Genomic DNA, 13,367 nt, shown 5'->3' with positions numbered 1-13,367 from the left:
ATTGGTAGTTATCATCTTTGCTTTTGGTTTTTATACTAGTCTGTTTTCAGTATTAAATACCCCAGGAAAGTTAAAAGTTAATCTTCTTCTTCTTCTTCTTCTTCTTCTTCTTCTTCTTCTTCTTCTTCTTCTTCTTCTTCTTCTTCTTCTTCTTCTTCTTCTTCTTTTTCTTCTTCTTCTTCTTCTTCCTCCTTCTCCTCCTCCTCTCTTCCTCCTCTTCCTCCTCCTTCTTTTGAAAAACAGGTGTATTTAGCTCACAGTTTTGAGGGATCAAAGTCTCAGCAGTATGCTGCTGGATCTGGCTAGGAGTTGGACGCTGGGTTGGCTTCATTACATTATGGCATATAGCAGGAGCTTTTGCATGAAGAGGAAATTACTCAATATGACAGAAAGCCAAAGCCCAAGGAAGGGACAGTTACACTTCTGTACTGTCACCAGATCTAACCAGGCTCCCATAAGATGTGCATTATTTTTTCTCAAAGGCAAGATGTTCAGTGGCCCACTCCCTAGGCTCCACTTCTTACAGGTCCCATGGTTTCCTTTCAGAGCACAATAGCATCCCTTAGTGGACAAACTATATCCCAGAAGGTTTTTGAATTGTCTTATTCTGGCTGTTCTTTGTATATCTATCCAATTTTCTTTGAGACAAGCAAATACTTAATTACACTCTTTACTTTCTGTTTCTCAGCAGCACGACATAATCCCACAGACCTACTGCCTAGCAAGACAATGTGTATTTCATATCTCCAATCCAAATGTCTGGGTAGAGAATCCATTTAAGACGTTTAAATTATCTGTTCAGTGCTGTTGTTTGGGTTGTAATCATAAAGTTAGGGTTATATTGAGCTGCCCTTGTAGGACTGGACTGTTCAGGGCAGGGGGTGCATCCCAGTAGGATGAAGAAGCCACAGAGAAAATGATGGGAGTTTTCATATAAGATATGAGTTGGAGGGAGGTAGCCATCTCTGGATACTGCAGTAGAATCTGATAACTGGTAGGATACTGACAGTAGAATTTGATAACTCATAGAATTCAAGGGTTTCCGTTTTGTCAACCTGGTAGCAAATGAATGTTGAATTTATTGAATGCAAGGACCAGCTTTCAATCTAGATTTACTGACTGTAGACTCTATGACCCTTGGATTACTAGGTTAAAATCAGGGCAGCAGGTGTGGCACTGAGTGACCTTTAGCAGATGCTTTTTTTCTCTTTCCACATTTATTGATGGGGGTTAAAATACCTGCCTTATCCCATGGGACTGTTGTTATCTAAACGATGATGCAGATTAAATGTCCAGAAAGTGGCAAGGTGTCATGTACAGATGCAGTTTTATTATGAACACGTAAGTATTAGGTAATGTATTATTATAATCCTTCTCTCCTTGATTCCTACATGCACAATGCTCTTATCTGTACCCAGGGGTGGGGAATGACAAAGGTAGTATAAAATGGTGGAACAGTAGGCATTTCACAACACGAGGAAATTCTGCAACCCTCTCTGTGTGTTGTTTATATCTTCACCTTCCTCTAACACTTCTGGGCAGAGAAGACTGCTTCTCACTTTAATTCCTTTTCTCCCGGTCCAGGTGGCGTGTGATGTGACTGGCTCTGTATCCATGTGGAACAAAGGTAGGGAAAGATCTCAGTCTTAATAAAGAGGTACAGTGGAAAGTGTGTGGGGATATTGTTTCAAGAGGTAGAGGGAAGATGGAATGGGCTTGAGCATGTGTGTGTGTGTGTGTGTGTGTGTGTGTGTGTGTGTATGTGTGTGTGTATGTGTGTGGGTGGTATGGGGGATTGGCATGGTACCTGGGTTTAGTTTTCTTCCAATATCCTGTAGAATCAGTTTAGTGTGTTATATATTCTTCTCCATGAGTCAGTTTTCAGTGATCCTTCTCTTTTAGCTCAGTTTAATGGGGGCTATTTGGAGGCTAACAAATTGGAGAAACAGCTTTGTGTTGAGATATAGGGAATTGGAACTCAGGGCCATGGACATGATATGCACTCTATCGCTGAGCTAGAGCCTTAGTCATTGGTTTTGTGAGACAGGGTTTCACTATATAGCTTTGGCTGGCCACAGGCTTGTGATCTCTTGCCTCTTCCTCCCGAGTACTGGAATTATGGATGTGCACCACAGGCAGACTGGAGAAAAACAGTTCTTAACAGAACCTCAGCTTAGATACTGCTTAGTGATATTTTACGTTAACAACAACAACAACAACAACAACAACAACAACAACAACAACAGTAAAAAGGGGCTGGAATTCCAGATCAGCTACTAATTATCTCAGGTTTGGTCAAAAAACATTGTATTTATAGTATAACCCATAATTTATGAGTGAGAGAATTGAATTTCAGAAACTCTAAATGACTGATTGAGATAGGCAGAGAGTACATAGACCATTTGCACAGGCTCATTTCATTTCAAATACCATGCTTTTAATGACACTGCATTCCAACTGGAGACTTACAAACAGTCATTTAGTGATGCAAGACTGAATTACTCTTCAAAAAATGATTTGCTTTTATTTAAATGCCGTACTCAACAGCTTCAGACTGAAGGAATGCCTTCAGATGTGTGTCGGTCACCCTCAGCCCATGGATGGTAGAATGTATACTGATAAGAAGACTGTTTATAAAATGGCTTTATCTAGGAAGACAGAGCCCACAAGAGTCTGCAAGGAGGAAAAAGGATATAGACGAGGCTGTCCTGGCTTTCTGGACTCTATATCAGATTAAGCCCTCTTAGAGCTTTGTCTGTGATGCTGAGTTGAAAGAAACTCACATAACAGAGCTTCAATGGGTACCCAGGGGTCTGCTATGCGATGAAGGAAATCCTTGAGGAAGAGGAGGTATGAGAAAAGCAACAAGAACCTGTGCTTGCCATGATGTATGATTGTGTTAAATGGTCACATGAACCCTCTCACTTCTTTCTCATAGCCTTTAGCATTGTGCCAACTGACACACCATGTGTATCTTCCAGTATTTCTCATTGAGATACATCTGCACTACTGGGAACCATGGGAGAGGGAGAGGGAGAGGTCGTACTTTGAATTAAATACTAAAAAGTTTGCTGTGTTACATGGTTGGGCAAGTTTATGTTGGTGCTTCAAGTTTCTCACCTTGAAGGATAAAAGTACCCACTTTAGAGTATAGTCTGAGGAAGAAATGGAGAAAGTGTTTGAGTCATTTAGTATAATGCGGGCTATATGGATCCCTCCATCAGTATTGAATTCTGGTGGTGCCTCATTTACAGAACACAAAAGCTATACATTGAATTACTCTGTGTAGAGAAGTGGGTCATTACTATAGTTTCTGTCACTGCAGGGGAAGAATAGCCAAGGGACTAATGCTTGATTTATACATGGGAATCTAAGAACCATTCAAAGGGTGAAGGGGTAGAGAAACTGTCCTGTCACATATTCCTATCCTGTTACATATTCCTTACATTTAAAGATCTTCATAGTTCCCAGTGAGCCATGGTTTCATGACATCTCTAAGGCCAAGGGAAGATTGTGTCACTCAGCAGTAAACTACTCAAAACATCCTAGTGCTTCTTTCTTGGACTTGCCTGAGTTGTCTTTTAAATGAAGGACTTGGAGCAGAATTTTCTAAATCTTACTGTTACTATAATCAGACCAGGTCACACATGCCAATATTTTGTGTGGGCCTTGTGTGAAACAGATGTCCCATTTTTTTCTTGCTGTGTTCAGAACCATGAGTTATGTTTGACAGAGAAGTTGACACAGTCAAAGAAGTAACATCAACTTCTACCTCCTGCATTGCTTTATTTTTATAAGTTTTTGGCTAGGTACCACTTTTATCATCCTTTAAGTTAAGGAAACAGATTTATTTACCCAAGCTCCTGGTTTAGCAAGCAGACCTGAGCTTTGAACTTAGATCTAGACTTTTTTGGTCAGCAACAAAACAAGCCTCACAACATTCCTGGGCCTTGGTTTCCTCATTTATAATGGGAGGGGCCTATATTTGTATAATGTTACTGGGATATTATTCTGGCCTCCATTCCACTCCTCAGTAATTGTGTTCTATGAGTAATGAATTCAGATGGGACATTCAGACCATAGTGTATGTTATACAGTAAAATAAGGTACTCCTGAAGGATGAGCATGGAAACCATTGTGGAAGAAAGCACTCCCAGTGTGAGAGAGGATGATGCTTAGGGAGACAACTGTGTAGGCCACACTCTTCAGAGATGAGAACGGTCAATAGTCAAAGGGATCATTGTGTAGATCCTTGAGTTTATGAAGCTCTATTTCCTAAAGTCTTTGGAACAGAAGGCTCATTAGTTGTTGGTCCTTTGGTTCTCTGATGAAGGTTGATTCCTGACAAGATGTTCATGATACATGGTGATACGAGAAACTTAAGGATAAGGAACTGAGTTTATCAAAAAAAGACAAAATGATTCCACTTTGATTGTTCCAGGCTGTTATGATGTGACCAGGATGAGAGATGGTAACATTTGTTTGTCTGGGTTGTAGATATAGCTCATAATTACGATTATTTTTGTCTCAATATTTCCTGAGTCTTTGGTGGTCCATAGAAGCAGATCAGTGTAAGGGGTGATTAAGCAGGGCTTTTAAAATGGCGCCTAGTGAAAAAACAGCCTTAAAAATTTTAAAATCTCAATATGTAATAGAGTGTGATCTTTATAAAACTAAAAATAAACTACTAAAGAATAAAATTTAAAAAGGGTTAAAAATAAAATTTACACTTAAAAATTAATAAGGTCAATAGATATCAAATTATTCAGATATATTGTCATAAAAGCCTTCCTATTAGTCTTTGATTTTTGTTCTTATTTCTTCAAGGACTGCTGTCCCAGGTTTATGGATTACATGTGAGGCAGTCATTGGGAAGGACTCTGCCCTACCTAGAGAACACTTGCTCAGTGATAAAGAAGGGTTCTGTATCTGTAGTCTCTAGATATAAACCAGAGAACTCGGTGAACTTAGAAGGGTGAAATAACCACACATTCTTTGTTAATTCCTCACTGAGAGTTAGCATTTATTTTTAGTATAAACTTTGACTGTAAACCACAGTAGCATTAAGCAGCACTTGTGACTTTGGTCCAAGAGATTACACTACTTCATATGATTAAGACAATATTGAAAGACTGTTAATAGTTATTACTACTTTGAAATACCAATAATAATTATGCCTACTGTTATACCATTAGTCAAAACATCATTAAATAAAATTGTCATTGCAATTTAAATGATCTAGTAACCATTTCATTGTAAGTTGTTTTTTTTTTGTATCCTTTTTTCTATGTTTTACCCATACATGTAAAAACAGCTCTAAGCATATCCAGATATGAGGTTGACAAAGGGTCTCCATAGCAGAAAACAAACTTAAGAACATTTTCATGGTATTAAGATGAAAGTACTTTGATCACATTTTCAAGACAAGTTTCTTCCATCACAAGTCAGCAGATTGTGTTATTGCCAATGAATATCTGAGAAGCTGATAATTTCTGAGAAAGAACAGAATTATTCTAGGATTCCAGACCAGTTATTTTTCTTTCTTTTTTACTGTCTATATATTTACTTAACTCTGTGTTATTTTAACAGACATCTTAAAGGTCCCGAGGGCTAAATAAACTCACAAAGGAGGAAAACAATGGGTCATGGCCATGATTTCTTGCCCTAAGGTCTTAAAGATGTTCTCCTAGCAGCGGTTCTCAACCTTCCTAATGCTATCTTTTAATACAATTCCTCATGTTGTGGTGACACCCAACCATAAAATTATTTTTTGTTGACACTTCATAACTGAAATTTTGATACTGTTATGAATCATAATATAAATATCTGTGTTTTCTGATGCTCTTTGGTGATCTCTATGAAAAGATAACTTGACACTGCCCTTTCCAAAGGAGTTGTCACCCACAGGTTGAGGACTGTTGCCTTAGAGAAAGACTGATTACTAATTAACTAACAGTCCTGGTCTTGGAAATGAAAGCTTGGCTGTGACTTGCATTCAAAGGTCATTAACATTTTCTTGATTGGCCAGAAAGCAGTCACCAGCCCTTGGATTGCGTTCTGTGAATTGCTCTCCTCAAGTCTTTATTGCTAGGCCATTCTTCAGAGCCACCAGGAGCCACTGCAGCAGACAATGAGGTTTGTCTATGAATGGCATATTCCTTTGTGGCTTCAGACCTGTGTGCAAGTGTGTGTGTGTAATTTGTGCCGACCTTCTTTGGTCAAAGGGCCTTTGATACTTTGGACAAAACCAACAACCACCGAAATTATGCAAGCACACACTTAAAATTTAACTCACTTATTTTTTTTCCCCCTCTGGGTAAGCCCGTGTTTCATGTGTGTTTACGTGTGCATTCCTCTGGATCCATGCAGGATCTGTAAGCCTGATTAAATCCATGTACTTGTGTATGAAGGTGTTTAAGTGTGAAGAATGGTATCTGGGATGAGATAGCAGACAGAAATTCAGATTCTTCGAACAACTTAGGGGAGATTAAGAAAAGAAGTTTGATTGAAGGTGAGAACGAAGCTGTGTGGGACAGTCATTTCTGAAAGAGTGTGAAGCTGTGCAGAGAAATGATAATTAGAGTATCCGTGGTAGTCAGGATAAGGAAGGTGCTACTGATTGTGGGTTTGGTGGTTTTGTTGATCATACACAGAATTGTTTTAGTGAAGAGGCAAGGAGATGTGACTACAGGTGTAATAATATCCAGAGGAATATTTGAGGTAGGAGTTAGGAGAGATCTCAGGTGGAATTAGAGGGAAGTCACAAACGGAATCATGCATATTTAGTTTGGTTATTCTATGCAACACAGAATGGAAGTGCCCAGGGGAAGAGGAGAAAACAAGGGATTGCTACTGGCTTCTTCCTGGTAACAGTTAATAGTTACTAAGTTGTTAGAGCCTATCTAAAACAGTGGGCACCTCTTTTCTAGTTGGCCACAGAAAGAGGAAGGTGTTACCATTGGGAAAAAGGAAGAGACTCACTCCATGTTTTCACTGGAAAAGCTGCCAGTGTGTTTCCTATAGCAGTGTGAACAGCAGTTCTAGTGTGCTCGGGGAAACTCCTGAACTCTTGTTTTGGCGTCACAGTACAGGACAGAGAACACTTATGGGAAGTAGGACCTTGGGTGCTACAGGGTGTGGTTCTTGGTCTGGTGTTCTGGGAAAGGTGCCTGAAAGGAAGTGGAATGAAATTTTCTCCAGTGTCCTGAATTAAAGAAAGCCCATTACCATTTCACTCAGGCTGGTACCCCTGGTTTTAAACAGTCATTCTATCATGCGGGAGTTTTTATGAGCTATCTAGTTACATCACTAAGTGTTTCATAAGCATGGGCCACTAAGAATGAGAAAGACCTAGAAGAAAAAATTTCCAAGTAGGCTTCTTTCTGACCATAATGGTGGGGGTGATAAGGAAGAGAAAGTCTTGTGTGCCCTGGCTTGAAATAACAGAAGGATACAGTCTCTTTAAAGAATGCAGGGAAAACCGAGGTCTCATGTTAAGTGTTCTGTGAGGTCACACACCCCGGTAGGATTAGATTTCTTCACTTAGCTTATTTTTCTTTTTCTATTCTCAAAGTAGCCAGGTGATCACAGCCAAACTTGCTAAATATTGCTGAACACTTCTGTGAAGTAACCACACTGGTTGGAGCCTTCTAACCGACTCATTCTGGTTCTTATAAAGCTTTTTACTAGATCCCTTACCTGTTATCATATGGGTTTTAAAAGAACAGCTTGGATCCAACACTGGATTTCCTTCAGAGAAGAGGAGAGTTTTTCAACTTTGTCACGTTAACTGACAAACCCATTTTAATCATTTGACCCTCATGTCATTTACCCATTTACTTTGCCCCAATAGCTATAATGATGCCCATTAAATGAGACGTTGTTGCGGTAGTTCTCCAACCCAAATATGACTGGTCAAAGAAAACACAACTCAATAATTATGAATATATGCTGCACGCCTGGGTTGGGCAGATTCACCACTACACTACTCTATTCCCCAGCTATGAGACCCTTATAACTTGCGGGTTTTCCAAGTCATGCATTTGTCCTTCCACCTCCTGCTTCTCCATTGCATTCCTTCTTCATCTCGTCCTCCTTCATCATCTTCCTCCCCAGTCCTTGTCTCTCTCCTACCCCCCCCCCAACCTTTGTTTCTCACCTTCCCTTCTCTGCCCAATCACTGGCTCTAGCCTTTATTTCACAAATTAAGGTGGGCAGAAAGTTCAATAGAAGTCACCTGTGTACTGCCTGATTCATTCCTCCTCTGCATCCCCTCCCAGGAAAGTGGAATTAACATCAAAATACAAGTCCGGGGCTAACCTCAACAAGATGGGACAAGTATTTATTCAAAATGGAAAACTTCTATTGGATCTACATGATTTATGTGCAATAATAGTTCTTACCTTTTCTGTTAGGATTTCCCTGACTGATCTTTTCATTACATTGCATCTCTTCCCCCATGTTCCTCTGCTTTCTCTCTGCTTGCTTTCCCACAGACCTTATACAGTGTAATCTGCTGTATGGTTTATTTAGTACGTTTTTTGCTGTTCTATTCAGAAGGACATAGGTTCCACCATGGCAGGGAATTTTATGTTTTGTTCACTGAGCATAACCAGCTCCTGGAAGAATGCTTACATACAGCGGGGGCTCCATAAATGTGGTAAACAAGCAAACTGCAAGCACACTTCCCTTCCACCATTTAAAACCATGGCTTTGATAAACTTATGATGAATAAATCAGAGCTACAATGCACATCTGTAGCCTGTTTCTCTTCAGTCATAGAGAATATGCTGAGGTCCCTAAACTCAATGTGATTTGATATTTATAGGTGCTTATACAAATATCTCAGCTGCTGTGGAGACGGAAATGACAGAAAGCTTACTTCCTTTTGTAAACCTTTTTGTTGTCTTTACATAGATGCTTCTCTCATGTACATCATCTCTTAATTTTAAAACACTTATTTTTCATGCATGTACATGTTTTTCTGCCTTTGTGGCACACAATAGATATTAGCTTCTGGTTGTCTGTTGACACTTGGCTCTGTTAACAGAGCTGGGCCTTGGACTACCAAGACCTATAAATCTCAGTTAACTTATTTGTGAAGTGGAGAAAATAATTACTACTGAAAAATGATTATGAGAACTACAGAAAATCATGCATGTTTGATGTGTGCAGGCAGCTATGATTTGCAGTCCAGCCCTGGATAATGATAAAATTGCAATCATCCATGAAGCATAAACTGTTGCACCCTGTGTGCTGTGGGCCCAGCAGCATAGATTACAGAGTAGAGATGGGAACCTTGGCCTTGTAATCCCAAGGGCAGCATTTGTATCCCCGTTCCCCTATTATCTGCTGTGTGGCAGGTAATGTGATCTGATAAAGCTTAATTTTTGTGCTGCTGGTATGAGGATTATGGAGAGTTCTTAGTACATTTGCTCCATCATTGTCAACTACAATTATCATTAGCATTAAAATTTCAATTATATGTTGGATTAACCAAAAGAATATTCAATGAATAATGACAGATTACCAAGCAGCAGTTGTTAAAAAGCATTTCTTTCATTTCCCAGTCCTTCTTATTTTTTATTCTGAAACAACATTTTAAAACTTGTGGTTCTGGTGATGGAACCCAAGCTTCACATGTGACAGGAAGGCTCTCCGGTTCTCTCCTCAGTGTAATTAAAGAGACTGTCACCTTAAATCACTGAAAGCGTCTGTCTTACCAATTTACAGCAGGGCTACACTCTAGATTTATGCTTGCTTTAAGCTAACACACACACACACACACACACACACACAGAGGGAGAGGGAGAGAGAGAGAGAATGAGAGAGAGAGAGAGATCAGATAATTGGTGCATAGATAAGTTGAAGAAGCCAGTGTATGGTAGAAAAGATTAGTACCACCAGATTTTACAAATGATCACATGAACTTCTTGGCCATTCAACCTAAACTATTGTTACCAGAATCTAAATGCATCTCTTGCTTAGCTTCAAAAGACACAAAACCAAAAACTGAAACCCATACAAATCAAAACCCGGAGACAAGGATAGGGCTTGGTAGAAGGAACCAGCTAACTCAAGGGCAAGCTTGAAAACAGAATAGACTTCTCAGTCTCAAGCCTTCATCATGTAGGGGTGGGTGGGATTAGGGTTAGGGGAAGGGTAGGAAAATTCCAGAGTTGAATGGCCTTTCTCTCAAAGTCAAAGTTGGCTAGAACCTAGGGTCTCCATTTCTTTGTATATTTCGTTGTAGACAAAAATATTATTTTCTGTAAGTCGATGTTCATAGGCTGAGAAGATGGGGAAGTATTACAGAATTTACAGTACCTGGGGTGAGGCAGAAGGGTTACAGAATTTATAGTGCCAGCATTAAAGGATGAGGGTAAGAATTTAGAGAAGACAGACAGAAGTAGTAGGCTCCTCCTGTTTTGTTTGCTTCACCTGTTAAGGCAGATTAAAGTGAACCTAGATCTTCCCCTTCATAGTATTGTCTGCGAGAATCATAATTTTAGTGCTTCCCCCATTACAATAATTATAATGTCACCTCAAATGTCATAAAAGCCCACAGATCTGCTTTTAGGACTCTGAAGCAGCCAGTAGCTATGCTTATTATTCTGCCTTCCCAGGTTTTCAGGTGGAATCCACAGGTAGCAGTAGTCTGGCAACATCTTTAGGGTATTTAGGGAAAGTAGGGTTTTTTGTGGGGACCGGGAACTTTCTGCTCACCTCCAGTTTTCTCATATTCGTCCCTTATACTGAATATTCATCATATGCTGGCACCATTTCCATAGTCTCTTGGTGATTCCTATGCTATTCCAGTTGGGTGGACCTGTCTTCATGGCTTCTCTCTCTCTCAATCTCTCTCTGTCTCTGTCTCTGTCTCTCTCTCTCTTTCTCTCTCTGTCTCTCTTCTTTATTGGATATTTTATTTATTTACATTTCAGATGTTATCCCCTTTCCTCATCCCCCCCACCAGAAACCCCTTATCCCCTTCCCCCTCCTTCTGCTTCTATGAGGGTGTGCCCCCACCCACCCTACCCATCCACTCACTCCCACCTCCCTGCCCTTGAATTCCCCCACACTGGGGCATCCAGCCTTCACAGGACCAAGGACCTCCTCTCCCACCTGTGCCCAACAAGGCCATCCTCCACTGCATATACAGCTGGAGCCATGGGTCCCTCCTTGTATGTTCCTAGGCTGGCAGTTTAGATCCTAGGAGCTCTGGTGGGTTGGTATTGTCACTCGGTATACATTATTTCTCAAATACACAATTGCACTGATAGGATGATTTACCACAAATGGAACAAGCCCCTTCAGCTCCTTCAGTCTTCTGTCTACCTCCTCCATTGCCTTTTGCTTCTTTAGAACATTTTCAGTTTTCCTCTTCCTGCTTCTGATTCCATAAGCAGTTAGAGTACATCCTTCATTTCATTCTTTCTTCTCCGTTTCTATCCTTTCTTCCTCTTCTCTCCTTCAGGCGCTGCCTTTATTCTCAGAGTAAGACACTTGAGGAGAAACTTCTCTACTGTTCCAGTTCTTCATTTGCATTGTTTCCTCAGTCATGGTGCCAAAGAAAGGCCATGGGAACTGCTTAGCTTTGCTTTCTGTAGCTGCAGTCTGACTTCCAGCCAGTGTTTGATTTAAAATTTCTACTGACTTTTTAATTTTTATGAAGCCTCTGAAGGTCTCTGTTACGCTCCTCATTTTACAATTTTTAGGCAAAGCTCTTTGTTTTATTAGTTTATTTATTTAATTAATTAATTTATTTATTTTCTGGGTATAGTGGCTCTGATTTCGTTCCTGACTCCAGCTCTTAGGTGGCTTGATAGAACTTTGGTTGAGAACTTTACCAACTGGAAGGTTTAGAATTTCTGTTTCCCACATTTACCTTCCAGTCCTCTCAGCCTCGTTTATTTGGTTTAGATGCATCTTCTCTACCAGGCCCTTCCAATCAAGGAATACGCTATTATCAGTATGTCAGAAGTTCTCCTCTGGCTTTCTCTTGTCTTTTCTTTTGATATCTCTTCCTGCCACTGCAACCCAGGAGATCTTAGTGAGCACTGGGCCATCACCTCTGTTTTCTTTCCTGGATAAATGGACTTAGCTACTAGTTATTTCCAAGTTAAAAAAATCATCTCTTCCTCCAGAAGCCAAGTGTATATCCTTGGGACATCACATTACTATTCTATTTTTTTATTGTTTCATGTACTCAGAGGCCTCTTTGTAGACAGTATTTTGTTTTCATGGTGAAAAAACATCACTGTATACATTATTTTTCAAATGCACAATTGCACTGATAGGATGAATTACCACAAATGGAACTCCTGGGTTATGGGTCTAACTTTAAATTTTTACCAAGATGTCATGGAGTCTGTGGTTTATACAGATGTGGAGATGTTCTTACATAGCATGTAACATAGTATTTAAAATTAGCATAAAGAACAACTTCCCACATTGCAACTGTAAGCAGTCAGCAAAGAGAAAGAGCCATGGCTACTTGGAATGTCGTTCTTATAGCTCTTCTCCTACAGTGAACATAGAATCAGTTTTTGTCTTATTAGTTAATTTAATTATAGCAATTATGAAATATTATTAACCGCTGTGGAATTTTACAAGAAAGACAATGATTGAGGGATTTCTTATAAAGCTTGTACTTATGTGAGGTATTATGGATAATAACCAAGAACACTAGAGTTAGGTACTTTATCCTCAGAAAACACAAGGTAGTTCAGAAAGAAGGTCTTTCAGCTCCACTTCCTTCTGTATAGTAAGAGTCAACTCCGATTACTTTGTCCTCTTATCAGTATTTGAGAAGCAACTACTCTTGCTATCTAATCTCTGAGCAGAGAGCTGTGGGATGCTTCTGACTGAGGAGAGAGTATATAAATACACACTGATAGACAAGAGAATGAAGATATAGGAACTAAATATCAGAGTTATATATCAAGGTCCGAGGAGAGAAATCAGGACACATTCTCTTTTAGTTGACAGTACACAGTTTACAAAGTGTCCTGAAAAATAATGGGTGGGGCGAGGAGGAAGGTAGCCTTGAGTGAGCAATACTGATACACACAGGCCGCTTTACTGTGTGTTTCAGATATTAGGGTGATAAAACAGAAGATAAGGTTACATTAGGGCATGCTGATAAGAACTGAACTTCACTGTGTGCATCCTTGTTTCCGATCACATGCCCTAGGATAATCTCTTTCTCAAGGACACCGTCTCTTACTATCATAGCATCACAGGAAGGATGTATATATAGTCAAATCATAACAAAAAGTAAATGTGTACTTTCTGTATTTTTAAAATAATAATTCCTGGAGACTGGGGAGATGGCTCAGCAGCTAAAAGCAATTGTTAGTTACTCT

General features: G+C 39.7%; 1 protein-coding gene across 4 annotated transcripts in view; it reads left to right on the top strand.

The window, feature by feature from the left end:
- The first annotated feature begins 1,466 nt into the window (after positions 1–1,466).
- Mgam (maltase-glucoamylase) overlaps positions 1,467–13,367 on the top strand; it is a 131,583-nt gene continuing 119,682 nt past the window's right edge. The window contains exon 1 of one of the 4 annotated variants that reach the window (XM_076913481.1): positions 1,467–1,627. The gene's annotated coding sequence lies outside the window, so the exon portion shown is untranslated. Of the gene's footprint in view, positions 1,628–5,996; positions 6,136–6,358; positions 6,512–13,367 lie in introns of those variants that run through there. The other 3 variants (XM_076913480.1, XM_076913482.1, XM_076913479.1) reach the window with 3 other exon arrangements.

The sequence above is a fragment of the Arvicanthis niloticus genome, chromosome 15 (assembly GCF_011762505.2).
Source record: "Arvicanthis niloticus isolate mArvNil1 chromosome 15, mArvNil1.pat.X, whole genome shotgun sequence".
Classification (NCBI taxonomy): domain Eukaryota; kingdom Metazoa; phylum Chordata; class Mammalia; order Rodentia; family Muridae; genus Arvicanthis; species Arvicanthis niloticus.
This window is presented reverse-complemented; position numbering and strand designations above follow the sequence as displayed.